The following is a 13,932-nucleotide window of genomic DNA, read 5'->3' as shown; positions in this document are numbered from 1 at the left end:
TATTTAATTTAATTAATATAACATTAATAAATTAAATTTAAATGGCTCACAGCTATTACATTTGATGGCCTAGCCCTAAAATGTCAGATGACAATTAGGCAGCTTGTTAGACAATGCTGTATTTGAAAGAGACTTATTTTCATGTTTTAAATGATTGTCCTTAATTCTGGCATCTTTGGATACACTTGTTACTCCATTTATTGTCTGTATGCCTTCTAGAAAGCAAGCCTTATATAGCTGGACTCGGCTTTGTGTCCACGGTCCCCCTAGCCCTTAGAAGAGGCTCACAGCAGGTGCACAATCAATAATTGTTGAATGAATAAGTAAACATAAAGTGGCTGGAGCCCCCCCAAACCTAAGCAGCTAGGGACTGCCTTGGTAGGTGTGGCTGCTGAGCTTCAGCAGGGGTGATGGCTGGTGTTCAGTGGCAAATGGTTTCGTATTGGTAAAGTGCTCCCCTGCTGCTTGCTGCAGCCCTTTCCCCAGTGCTGCCTGCGCTTAATGGGTCTTTGGGGAAAGGAGGTCGTTGGGGGAGGGGTGGGGAAGGGGACTTCTGGGGAGGGTGTAATGAAGTGCTGGGGGGAAGGGAACTGACAGAGCCAGGACAGAGAGAAGACTCCCCAGAGGAAGAGCTATGCTTCCTGGGGACCCCCAGATGCTAGGGAGAGCTTCAGCCCCCAACAGTTAAGGGCAGATGGACCCTGGTCAGTTGCTTCAAGGACATATAGTCAGGGTGGGCTAAATGCACTAATAAGGGTTCCTGAGATCTCATGCTTTGACAGGGTAAGTCCAAGGGACCTTGTGCCGGCCTTAGGGACCATGGTCTAGGGAAGTGATGGAAACCTTTTAGAGACGAGTGCCCAGACTGCACCTCCAAACTCTCTTATTTATCATAAAGAGCCAATGCTGCAATTAAACTCAAATACCGAGGTTTTAGTTTGAAAAAAAATAATAACTTGGATGTTAACATCTTTTGTCTTAAAGCAGATAATGTGCGTGCCATAGGTGTCCCACCACTGGTCCAGGGAGTGGGGCCCACCTCTCACCCATCTGGTAGGGTTGATGTCACCAGCAATCACTTTTCCCTGCCCCTGGGCTACATGGGGCCTGCATTTCACATGGGAGTGTTTACTTGGGGGATTTACCAGGATCCAGTGCTGAGTGCAGAGAAGCCAGCAAGCCTGAGGCCAAATCCCTTTCCCAGGGCCCCTTGTTCATTCCTCTCTCCTTAGCCAGCTTCAAATTCTGACATTTACAACACATGTGCCTGCCAGGCAGGGCCACGTCTTCCTTGGGGTGGGGAGGGGCTTATTTCTGCCCAAACTCCTCTTGCTCTGCATTTCTGTGCCACATGAAAGACATGGCCCATCCAAGGATGACAATGGTGGCTTTAGGGAGTGGCACAGGACTTGTCTGAAAGACTTCTTGGATGTCATGGGTGACTTAAGATTGTAATTTGAGTGAAAAAGACTGATCTGTCCTGTCTTTTTCCCAGGCTGGCCATTAAATTCCCTAGCAAATGCGATTATAAGACTACCATTCCCGGAGAGTCAGGAGATTAGGGCGTGGCAAAGTGACTGTCCATCACAAGGATCCAAGACACATGTGCCCAAATCCTGCACCTGGGAGCAATCAGAGAACCCTGGCTTCAGTCCTTCTGGCAAGAAATCAAGCAGGTTTTTGATAGGTGGACCAAATCTAATGTCAGAAGGGAGGTATAGGAGACAGCTGCTATTAACCTTGTCACCACAGTGCTCGTTCTTTCTTTCTCCGGGGCCTGCTTTGCACTCTGCAGAGCATATTGCTTTTCCTACCTTTAGGAAATGTAAAACCTTGCTACCTTTTGCATGTGTCTTGAGCAAGTCTTCATTCAGGGCAACACAAACCTGGAAAAAGTCTCTAGAAGGGTCCACAGATCCTAGAACCCTGGTAACAGTGATGCCCAAAAGGCAGAGTATCAGAGATGAGAGGTCCTCAGCAGTCTGGACCCTGAGCCAGCATCTCCTGACTCCCATGCATGGATTCCTCTCCACCTCCCCACTGCCAAAGCCTCCCTTAAATGTGCCTGCTTTTGGGGCTTGTCTACTGGGCCCTCCCTGTCCTGTTCCCTGCCATCAAAAGGGGCTCAGATGAAGCAGGAGGAGGAAAAGCTTTGGGAAGTAAAGAGGCTGCAGAGATCTCTACTCTTGGAGAGCCAGAGGCTTTGCTCGTGAGATCTTCATCTCTGAGGGTAGTCGCAGGTCAGCCCACTGTCTGAGATAAGCAGTTTGGGAAGGGTGGCCAGCACTGGTCTTGCTGTGTCTGAGGCTGTCCTGGGGGCCCCAGAGTACCACGTGGCTATATTTTCTGGGGTATGTGTGCTACATGCTCTTGTCCCACCCCTGAGAATTCCCTGATCCTGCTCCCTTTCCATCTAACAGAGAGGTCCTCCAATATCAGAGCATCAAGCGTCCTTAGAGGGGCCGGGGAGATAGCTCAGTAGAATAAGCGCTTGCCTGTCAAGTGCAAGGGTCTGAGTTCAATCCCCAGTTCTGGGTGGAGTGGGGAGTCCTTAGAAACTGCCCAGGTGTTGAAAGAGACACCAGAGAGGATTTGGTGCTTGCACTTGGCCACTCTGATAGGCAGAGCTGAGCTGACTGCAGCACAAGGTCTTGAGCCAGCCAGGGTTTATCTTATCTGCTTTATCTTGTCTTAGTTCATTAAGGATGAGGGGCTGGACAAACAGTATCCAGATGGGATCTTCAAATTGACCTTCCAACAGCTCTTGGCTTGCAACAGGGTGTCACCTGAGAGGAGCTTCTCTCTATTGCCATCCCTTAGCCAAGCCCAGGTGTGTACCCCATGCCAAGCTGTCATCCTATCTAGCCCTCGTGGCTGGATGGATTGTGTGTGGAGTCCCAGTCCACAGTCCAGGGCAGGGAAGAAGTGGGTAGTAGTGAACACAGCACTTCTTTGGGGAAGAAACCCCACTGAACTTGTGCTTTCTGTACCAGGAAGGGTGGTCAGGAGAGGTCATTTGGGATTTCATAGAGTTCTCTAGAAAGAAAGGCTGACATAGAATAAGAGACAATATTTTCAAATTATGTATCTGAAAAGAAAGAAAGGCTGAGAAAGGAAGGCATCTGAGATTGGGATCAGGAAGAAGGAGCAGAGGCAATGGCTGAGGCCTCTTGCTGTACGGTTAGAGTAGAGGATGTTTTTAAACTTCCTATGGGAAGCCTTTCTAAAACCTAAAGCTTGACTGTAAGTTTTCTAAGAGCAGAGGCAAAACTCAGAAGGTTCTTGGTTCTCTCATTCTTTTATGGTTAGAGATGCTTCTGTTTTGTCACAGAAACCCAACTCAAGTCTATGCCAAGAGGCAAGGAGGTATTGAACAGACACAAGCCTTCCTGAGTCCCTAGTGTGAGAGAAGACCTTGCTCACAGCACAGATGTTCCTGTTGAGGAGAGCAGCCCAGACTCCCTCTTCCTCCTGCACGAACTTTGTTCTCAAATGGCTTCCTCTTCCTTGAGGATACAGTGCAGACCCCTCTGCAGTGACTCACTCCTCAGAGTCATGCCTTTATAGACAGGCAGTTCCACTTTCCCCAGTTCAATGGGAAAATCCTTTTAAAAAGACTCAGATTGATCTAGGCAGGGTCAGGTGCCTGTTCGTGAACCAAACCATGGGGTGCTAAGAACTGACTGCAGAGAACAGAACAGAAAACCCAAGGGAGCTGCTCTGGCTTGTTGACTTAAAAAACAATAAGCATAAGGGCCAGCCACATAGCTCAGTGGACTAAAGCACCTGCTTTGGCAGGTGCAGGGACCAGGGTTCAATCGCCTGCGTGCCATGCTGTGATTGAGACTGGGTATGGTGGTGTGCGCCTGTAGTCTCAGCACTTGGGAGGCTGAAAACAGGAGAATCATTTAGTCCAATCTGTGTAGTGAAACCCTGTAGATCCTGTACTAAATACGTTTTTAAAAAAAGATAAAAGAAAGAAACCAGTAAGCATTACTAGTGTCTCCTGCACACCATGCCTATCAGGGATACCCTGTAAGTAGCCTCACACTTAGGGTGATCTTAGTTTTAACCAGGGAGCAAAGCAGAAGGTAGGAAGCTCTTTAGGTCTAAAAGGGAGATGAAGAGTATGCTCTGTGGTGGGCGAGGCTCCGGAATCCGGGAGAGGGAACAGAACATGAAAAAGGTGAAAGGGCACCGAGAGCTTAGTGCAGAGGGTAGGATGGTGATAGGAGCTTCAGCTCTGACCAGGAGCATGGGGAAACCACAGAAGGCAGGGAAATGGCCGCTTGGACTTGTCTGGCTCCGCCCTGCAGAGCCTGGTGTAGGCTGCCTGGCCTAGTCTCTATTCCCATTCCAAAAGAACCCTTCATTCCTGCCTTTGCCCAAGTCCTGGTGGGCAGGGTTCTACTTTATCTCTTTGAATTTGACTACTCTTTTTATATAAGTGGAATCACTCGGTGCTTGCCTTTTTGTGATTGGCTTATTTTATTAAATTTTAAAACTTATTTATTTATTTATTTATTTGCTACAGGTCTCACTATACAGCTCAGAATCATAGTGATCCTCCTGTCTCAGCCTCCCCAGTGCTGGGATTACAGGTGTGCGCCACCATACCCAGTTTCAGTGGCTGGCATGACATGCAGTACTGGGTATAACGTCCTTAAGATTGAGTCACACTGTAGCAAGACAGGACTTCTTTTGTTATTAAGCCTGGATAACAGCCTGTTGTGTATGTATACCATGTTTTTCTTAATTGCTCATCTGCCAGTGGACCCTGAGTTGTTTTTGCCTTTTTGCAATTGTGAATAGTGCCGCTATGAACATGGTGTGCAAGTATTGCTTTGAAATTCTGCTTTCAGCTCTCTTGGGTCTACCTAGAAGTGGAATTACAGCATCATGTAGTAATCCTATGTTTAATTTTTTGAGGAACTACTATACTGTTTTCTGCAGCAGCTGAACAATTTTTTGTTCTCTCCAATAATGTAGAGTTCCAATTTCTCCAGATCCTCAACAACTCATGAGAGTTGTTGATTTATGTGTTTTTGATGGTAGCCCAATGGATTTGGGATTTTGTGCATATACTTCTAAAAGGATAAACAATGTCTCACCTCTCAGGGCTGTTTTGCCTCCATCCTCCAAGCCTGAGGGATGCTAGAGCCTGTGCAGGAGAAGACCTTTACCTAGATGCAGCACACAGTAGATGTATAGCCACCAATTCCCTTCCTCCTCCCCTTCCTTTCATCTTGCTCCGACAGCTATGAGGGTAGGATGGGCCACATACACCTGCTGTGACTTGCAGCAGAATGAAAGCCCTGTCTTCCAAAGACAGAGCCTTGCAGATAGAAGTAAATGGCCCAAGAGAAGCAGAAGGATACACCCGGACAAAGCCCTGGGGTAGGAGTGGAGGAGTTTGTTTGAATGAGCTGTTGTTGAGAAATATATTAGTCAGCTTCCCATGACTGTAACAGGCATCTGTGGTAATCAGCTCTTACGGTTTGGATCTAGATACCCTCACCAAACCTCATGTACTCATACATGGGGCCTTGGGGAGGTGACTGGATCATGGGGGTGTGATGGTCATTAGTGATCCGTCCACTGGTGAGTTTATAGCTGACTCGTTGTGCGGAGGTGAGGTTAGGTGGAAAGAGTTAGGTCACCAAGACATTGGATCTCTCTTTATTTTTGGAAAGGGTGGGCCTGAAAGAGTTGTATCTCTTTCCTCCTCCTCCCTTCACACTCATCTGCTTCCTGCCATGAGCTGCGTGCCTCTGCCAGGCCCCTCTGCATGCTGCTCTAACTTGGAGCCAGCTGACTATGGACTGAAACCTCTACAAACTGAACCAAAATACACCTCTCCTCCCTTAGGTTGTGTGTGTTAGGTAATGTGTCTCAGTGATAAGAAAAGTGACAATGACATCAACTCACAAAGGTTTCTGCTTGGCGAGTGCAAGGTTCTGAGTTTGATCTCAGGTACCCCACCCCCCAAAAAAGCCTACAAAGACAAAGGTTTATTTTAGCTCATAGCTTTGGAGGTTTCAGTCCAGGATTGGTTGACCTTGCTGCTTTGCGCTTGTGTCAAGGCAGACCACCATGGCAGGGGCACAAGGTGAAATAAAAAGCTCCTTACCTGATGGCTTGGGAATAAAGAGAGAGATAGGTCTGGGGTCCCAGTATGCCCCTGAAGGGCATGCCCAAGTGACCTAAGACAGTGATGGCACACTTTTTAGAGCTTCCAGTGATACAAACAGCCTGCTGTCTCAAGCATGCCATAGGTTTGATACCACTGAGCTAAGACCTACCAGGCCCCAACTCTTAAAAAATGCACCACCTCTGAGTACTGTCGAGCTGGTTACAAAGCCTTACATCAAGGGCCTCTTGGGAGCCATTCCACATATAGGTAGTAAGAATAAGAGTTTGCCTTCCTGTTGATTCCACAAGCAAGTTGGAGAGATTCTAGTGAGCTCAGGACTTACCCATACCCCCCATCTCCCACCAGCCAAATTGTGCCTTCCTCAGCATCTGGGGAGCCCCTGCCTTCTGGTGCCTTCCCTAGCCCTATGTACCAGTCTCTCTTTCCTGAAACTATTGGTGGTTTCTTGACATCTGGCTCTTTTTATTTCTCTCTTCTTCTCAGGCTGCTCCTCTCTGTCTTCACTGGTTCTTCTTCCAGCCCCTGAAGTGTTTCTAATGGACAGATGTTGGCAGCTTTCTACACCTGATGTCCTTGTCATGCAAACCTGCCATCATGAGCACAGAAAATGGCTGTAAGCTCAGTAGTTGAAGGGGTGACCAGCCCTGCCATCCATGATTGCTAGTGTCCCTAGAGATGAGCCACTCTGCCTTCTAACCTTGCTTGCTTTAGATAAAGCAGCAGTTGCTCCTTTCTGGCTAAGCTGAATTGATTCAAGCTCCCAAAGGCACCTAGGTATTAAGGAGACAGAAGTCAAGGGCATCAGGCAAAGATGTCAGGGGTCCTTTCTGCATCTGGTTTTGTGATGGAGATAGACATGGATCCACCTGACTCCTGCACAAAAAAAGAAGAGCGGCAGAGGTGGGAAGAGGCGTTACTGTCACTATAAAGGCTGTGCAGGAGAGAGGTGCCTGTTCGTTGCTAGGGAGCTCAGAGGAGGAGGACATCAATCCAGCTTTAAGGCAAGACTTCAGTAGACTCAGCAGCCTCACTGAGGAGCTAAGCCTGTGTGAACCCCACATAGAAACAAACCAAAGGCAGTATGTTCTCAGATGTCCCGGTGATGCAGACAAAGGCTTTGGATGTGGGAGGAAGAAGGCATTTTTTCCCCTACTTGGATGGAAGGTGGTGCAGAGACTGTCTGGAGGGAGCAGAGTTTAAGCCACACCTCAGCAGAATGGAAGCAGGGATGAAGAGGAAACAGCAGGGCTAGAGAAGACCGTGAAGAGTCCCTGAGCCAGGAACCTGGGTGGGTGACTGAGGGTGGCCAGAGCCTTGGAGCTAGGGAGCAACAGAGAGTTCTGAGGAGCACAGTGATTGACAAATTGTTTCTCAGGGCAATGTTGGGACTGCCATTAACTAAAAGTGTTCCGTTTGGGGAAAGGGAAATCCAATCTGTGTGGACTCATGAGCAATGATTTGTAGGCTAGTGAGGCAGGAGGAAGTCTAACCTTTTGCAAAGCAATTGCCTGAGGCATCGTGCGCTGCTCCTGTTAGATGATTCTCAATCTTTCTAGAGATGCCATTTTAACTTAGTTTCCTGGAGCTCATACAACTGAATATTTGATGTTTTAAAAAATGAATTGGAAAATCTCAAACAAGGTAGAGAAAGCTATTGTTTCAATCCTCCTGGCTCCAGGTTAGCCTGTGTGTCTAGTGACCTGATGGGATGGAAAAATGCAGGTAGGGGAGCTGGGCTGGCTGGAGGAGGGGAAGGTGCAGCGTTATTTTGTGGATGCACTGAGGCTGAGATTCACAGTGGCTCACAAGTGAAGATATCAAGCAGACTTGTATTTAATGAAATTGACACTAAAGTTATAGGTTAGGATGGGTATTAGACAGTATTCTACTGGTAAGAGACATAATCCCAATATTAACTGGCTTGAACAAAAAGACAAGTTATGGGCTTGCATAAGTAGAAAGTCCAGGGTGGAGATGCTCTGTCTTTGCCACATCTCCTGCAAGAATGAAGACCATTCTTAGCAACAGACAGTCGACATTCCAGAAAATGTTTACATCACTCTGAAAGGATGCACAGTTATTGTGAAGGGCCCTCGAGGAACCCTCCGGAGGGACTTCAACCACATCAGTGTGGAACTCATTCTCCTTGGGAAGAAAAAGAAGAGGCTCTGGGTTGACAAATGGTGGGGAAACAGAAGGAGTTGGCAATTGTCCGCATGATCTGTAGTCATGCATAGAACATGATCAAGGGGGTCATGCTGGGCTTCCGCTACAAGATGAAGTCTGTGTATGCTCACTTCCCATCAACGTTGTTATTCAGGAGAGTGGGTCTTTTGTCGAAATCCAGAACTTCTTGGATGAAAAATACATTCGCTGAGTTCGTATGAGGACAGGTGTTTCTTATTCAGTATCTCAAGCCCTAAAAGATGAACTAATCCTTGAAGGAAATGACATTGAGCTTGTTTCAAATTCAGCAGGCCATAGCAGTCAAAAACAAGGATATCATGTAAATAGGATCACAAGTCCGCATCTTGTAAAGCAATTAACCACTAAGAAGAATATATGCAGTGCATTTATTGAAACTGTACTTCCAATTTGATTTGAAACTGTCTCATTGCTATCTGTTTATCAATAAAACTTTGAAAAAAAGTTAAAAAAAAAACAACAAGGATATCAGAAAAATTTTGGATGGAATCTATGTTTCTGAAAAGGGAACCATTCAGCAGCCAGATGAGTAAGATCCAAGAGTTAATCCAGCCACAGAAACAAGCTTCTTGATTGTAAAGCCAATCTGTGATATTTTAATGAGGCAATAAAAGATCTTTATTAAATAGGAAAAAAAAAAAGAAGAAAAGAAAGTCCAGGGTTTTATTAGGTGTGGCTGGATATAAATTTCCAAGGATCTTCAGGGATGTCAGACAAAATCTGTCTTTCTACTTCTTTGTCCTGCTGGTCTCTGGCTTCATTTAGCATGTCAGTTCTCTCTACCAGACAGACTGAAATGGGTTAATTTGGCCAGCAGCAAAATCTGAGGATGATTCTGACTGGCCTGGCTTGGGTATGGATAAATTAGCCCAGACTTGAGGCCAGAGGAGGGCAGCCATTCTGAGTGGTAGTTTCACTGTGACCATGTGGAATGGGACAGGAGCAATTGCCTAGAGAAGTGGGATGTTGTTCGTAGTAATGCATCTGAGTCAGGAAAATGTCCAGCACCTATGTTTCTAGTCAAGGTGTCTTAACGCACAAGTAGTGATTCCGCAGCTAGAGGAGTAGACGAGATCATCCAGGGAGCGTGTATGGAGACATAAAAGCACTAAGGTTCGGCCAGCCCAGGTTCAGGTATTGGTCTGGGCAGGAGACTGGCCAGAGAGTCTTCCAAAAGTTAGGAGTATCAGGGTGGGTCCAGGTCAACCAAAGCACTAGGAGGAGACATTCTAAGCAGGAAATGAAGATACAGTGCACTCCAGAGAGGCTCAGTGACCTGGTGGAAAAGTGTTCATGGCTGAGCAGTAAAGTCCTTGGAAAGCTCAGGGAGGAGTTTGAGGAAACTCCATAGCCTTGGAGAAGCTGTGAGAAGGACAGGAAAGCAGGGGAGCCGCAGAGGTTGCAGTTTTTGTTCTGTCTTAATGGGGTGATACCTGTGTTAAGGGGTGTTAGTGCTGAAGGGAGAGGCTGAAATTGGGGTGGGGTGGGGGAGCAAAAGGCACAGGCAAGGCTAGTATTAAGGACAGAAGTAGCAGAATTCCCTTTGGTTTTAAAAGATCCTGCTGCACATAGCTACACAACATGCAGAGCACACGGTTCATCTTATTTTTTGTTTGGTCTCTTTTTTTTTGTATTTTAGGGAAGGGTCTACAGGGTGTTCAGGGTCTCACTACAAGATCAGACTCATAGTGATCCACCTGTTTATAGCCTCCCAAGAGCTAGGATTACAGACACGTGCCACCATGTCCAGTCTCAATTGCTGTCTCAGTGTACCCCGGAGGCGGGGCCAGCTCTGCAGGCCCAGGGATCAAACCCCAGGCCCCTGTACCTGCTTGCAGTCACTTTAATCTGATGAGCTATTTGGCCAGCCCTTGGTCTTTTTTTTTTAAGTATTAAATAATTTTTTTAAAAATTTTATTTATTTATTTGTTTATTTGTGTGTGTGTGTGTGGCCAGCTCAGCCCACCAGGGGGAGGGGCTGGCTGGCATGTGGTGCTGGGGGATTGAACCGCGGTCCCTGTGCTTTGCTAAGCTTGTTCTAAGTAGGTGCTTTAGACCACTGAGCCATCTCACCAGCCCCCCTTGGTCTCTTAATATCATATCCATTTCCCATTTTGCTCTATAGTATTCATACTTACCTTTTAAAATTAGTTTTTAAATCATATAAGTAATACAGGTATGTGGTAAAACCAAATGTAAACAGTTCAGAAAGGCACAAAGGTGAAAACTACAAGCCTGCCCTGCTTTCCTTCAGCCCGCCTTCCTAGAGGTAACTGCTTTTTATCATTTTCTTCAGAACTCTTCCAAATATTTTTAATGCATAGGTAAATGTGTACATGCATGCATTTAGAAATAGACAAGCAGGATCCTACTGTGCGCACTGTTCTGTGCTTTGCATCTTTCGCTCAGTGTTGTATCTTGGAGCTGTTTCCTTATTAGCATACATAGAGATAGCTCATTTTCAAATGCAGCATGGTGTTCTGTGTGGGGACAGAAAAGGGTTTATGCAAACAGTTCTCTACTGCATGGACTTTCTATTGCTTCCAAACTATTGCCATTAAAAATAATACTTCAGGGCTGTGGATGTGTCTTGGTGTCAGAAGCCTTGCCTAGCATGTACAAGATCCTGCATACAACCCCCGACACTGAAAAAAATAATACTTTGATGCACCTTTTAATGTGTTCCTTTTGTGCACAGATGGAATTATTTTTGTAACTTAAATGCTTAGGAATGGAAATTATTGTAGTTGACGACTATGTTTAGAAGGTCTCCAACTTATGATGGTTTCATGTAATGATTTTTCCATTTTCTCATGGTGTAAAAATGATACTCATGCAGTGGAAGCCATATTTCAAAGCTGACTTTTGCTAGTGGTACCTGGTATACCTGGTACTGTACTCTCGGGATGCCAGGCAGCAGTGGTGAAGCACAGCTCCCTGTCCACCACGAGATCAGAAACAAAACAACAGATGCTCCCCAGTGACTGTGTTGCTAAGCTATGGTGGTTGGTAAGTAAAATGTATTGAATGCATTTTTTTTTTTTTTTTTTTTTTTTTTTGCAGAACCAGGGATTGAACTCAGGCCCTTGCACTTGCCAGACAAGCACTTATTCTACTGAGCCATCTCCTTGGCCCCTTAAATGAATTTTTGGCTTGGGATATTTTCAATTTACAATGACTTTATTAGGACATAATCCCTATCATTACGTTGTGGAGCATATGTATACTGTACATTTGATATGCTGATAAGGAAACGTGGTAGATAATGTCAAATTGCTCTTTGAAGAAGTCATATAAATGTTACTATTATAAAACTTATTTAGGAGATACATAGCTATTCATATAAAACTTCTTATGTTTTATTGTGTGGTTGAGTAGTTTATTCACATGCTCAGGATACCACAATATTTATGGTCTCACAGAATACTAAATGAGCATGCCCTCATTTTGCCAACAGGGTATTAACAAAGATGCTCATCTTTGTCCATTTGAAGGGTGGATAGTGGCATATCCTTACTACTTTAATCGTATTTATTTAATGATGAGGCTATCTGATCATTTTTTCCCCAGTGGACTGCTTTTTCCTCTTTTAAGGAGGTATACTCCTTTAAGTATATGTATACAGAATATGTCATTTTATGCTTATGCCTTCATTTACCTGTTGGTTATTTATACAGTTTCTGAGCAACTGTGAGTATTTTCATACATGAATCCTTTTCTTCCTTCTCTGTTTAGACTTTCTTTAATGTACCATTCCAGAAGATGAATTGCTGGGTCAACAGTGTGAACATTTTTATTACTCAATACATATTGTCAAATGGCTTGCTTGAGGGATGCTACAATCTGTAGTGCTCCCAGTCTTTATTGTATTCTTATCAGCAATGGCTATTCTTAATAAAAATTGATTTTTTTGTTAATTTTATAGGTAAAGAATGGGATTTTTAGTTCCATTTATTTTTATTATCAATGATCTTGAATATTTAGTATATATTTGTTTGTTAACTGTGCTTTTCTTCTCAGCTCTGCCTGTTTGTCTTCCCTGCTCCTTTGATTGATAGCATACCCTTCCACAAAGGAAATAAGATAACTGTCTTATCTGGGAAACGTCTATCTCTTCAGGCCCTCTGACCTCCTGGAAAATTATTGACTGATACCAGATTATCAAAGTCAGCCTCTTCCATGAGTACACTGGGAAGGGAGCTGTTGGAAAGATGTCGGCCACTGGAATGAAGATGAGGTGCAGAGTGGAGGGGACTCGAGGCAGTGTGGGTGGCTGCAGAGATGAGAACAATGGGAGGGAGGCGGGAGGATGCTGTGGGTCAGTGTGGAAATCCCTGGGCCATGTAGAGAAAGTGCTCAGAGTCCTTGTCCCTGAGCTTCCCATGAAGGCTTGGTGACCTAGAGCCATGCCTCAGGACACCCAATCTGTCTACCAGGGAGGGCTTCTTCTGAGGCCAGAGAGGCAGACAGGAAAGGGATGAGGGAAGATTTTGTCTGGTACTTAATGAACACCATCTCCTTCTTTATTCAGATAGCCATTTAGTTTCATTGTTAAACAATCTCTATTAACAAATTCCACACTATATATATATATATATATATTTATATTTTTTTTTAATTTTTTAATTTTTTTTTTATTTTTGGCAGAACCGGGGATTGAACTCAGGCCCTTGCACTTGCCAGGGAAACATTTATTCCACTGAGCCATCTCCCCAGCAAATATATTCTTATTTAATTTCTTTCTTTCTTTCTTTTTTGCAGAACTGGGGGTTGAACTCAGGCCCTTTTGCTTGCCAGGCAAGTACTTATTCTACTGAGCCATCTCCCCCTGCCTTCGACACTATATTTTTAATTAATTAGCAGTGTTAGGGACTGAGCCTAGGGCCTTGATTATGGTAGGCAAGTGTTCGGAGTTACACTGCCCAGTACAACATCTATATTTCTTATTGTTTTAATTTGTATTTTTATTACTATTTTAATAGAGATTTCCTTTATGATTTTTTCCATAATTTTATTGAGAAGCAAATGGCAATGAGACAGTTTCAAATCAAATTGGTAGGACAGTTTCAATAATTAACACATTGCATACTGTCTTCCTAGTGGTTATTTGTTGTACAAGATGCAGACATGATATCCTAGTTACAAACATTATTAGAACAAAACCCTCTATTCATTGAATTAAGAGAATGTAGCTGGGTATCTATCCTAACCATTTTGAATGCACAGATACAAAATGGTCATTCATCTGTATCCTCTTTTTTTGTTTAGTTCCATCATTTAAATATTATATGTGTGTGAACTCAGCAAAATATTCCAAAATAGTCCAGTAGTCCATAATAGTATTGGGTCTTCCGCTTGACTGGCAGTGTCAGAAATGGTTGACCTGAGTCCCGTACAGCTCAACATAACAACATGGCTTTACTTCTTACACTTTGTTTTTATACTTTTTTGCTGGATGGTTAAAACCAAGATAAAGCAAGACCTATGCAACAAGAATTGTAGCTTTTGGATCTGATAAGGTCAGTCAAATTTCCTCAGGGCTTATCCTGACACCCTGTACCTCAGTTTGTAGA

The sequence above is a fragment of the Octodon degus genome, unplaced genomic scaffold (genome assembly GCF_000260255.1).
Source record: "Octodon degus isolate 3935 unplaced genomic scaffold, OctDeg1.0 scaffold00045, whole genome shotgun sequence".
Lineage (NCBI taxonomy): Eukaryota > Metazoa > Chordata > Mammalia > Rodentia > Octodontidae > Octodon > Octodon degus.
This window is presented reverse-complemented; position numbering follows the sequence as displayed.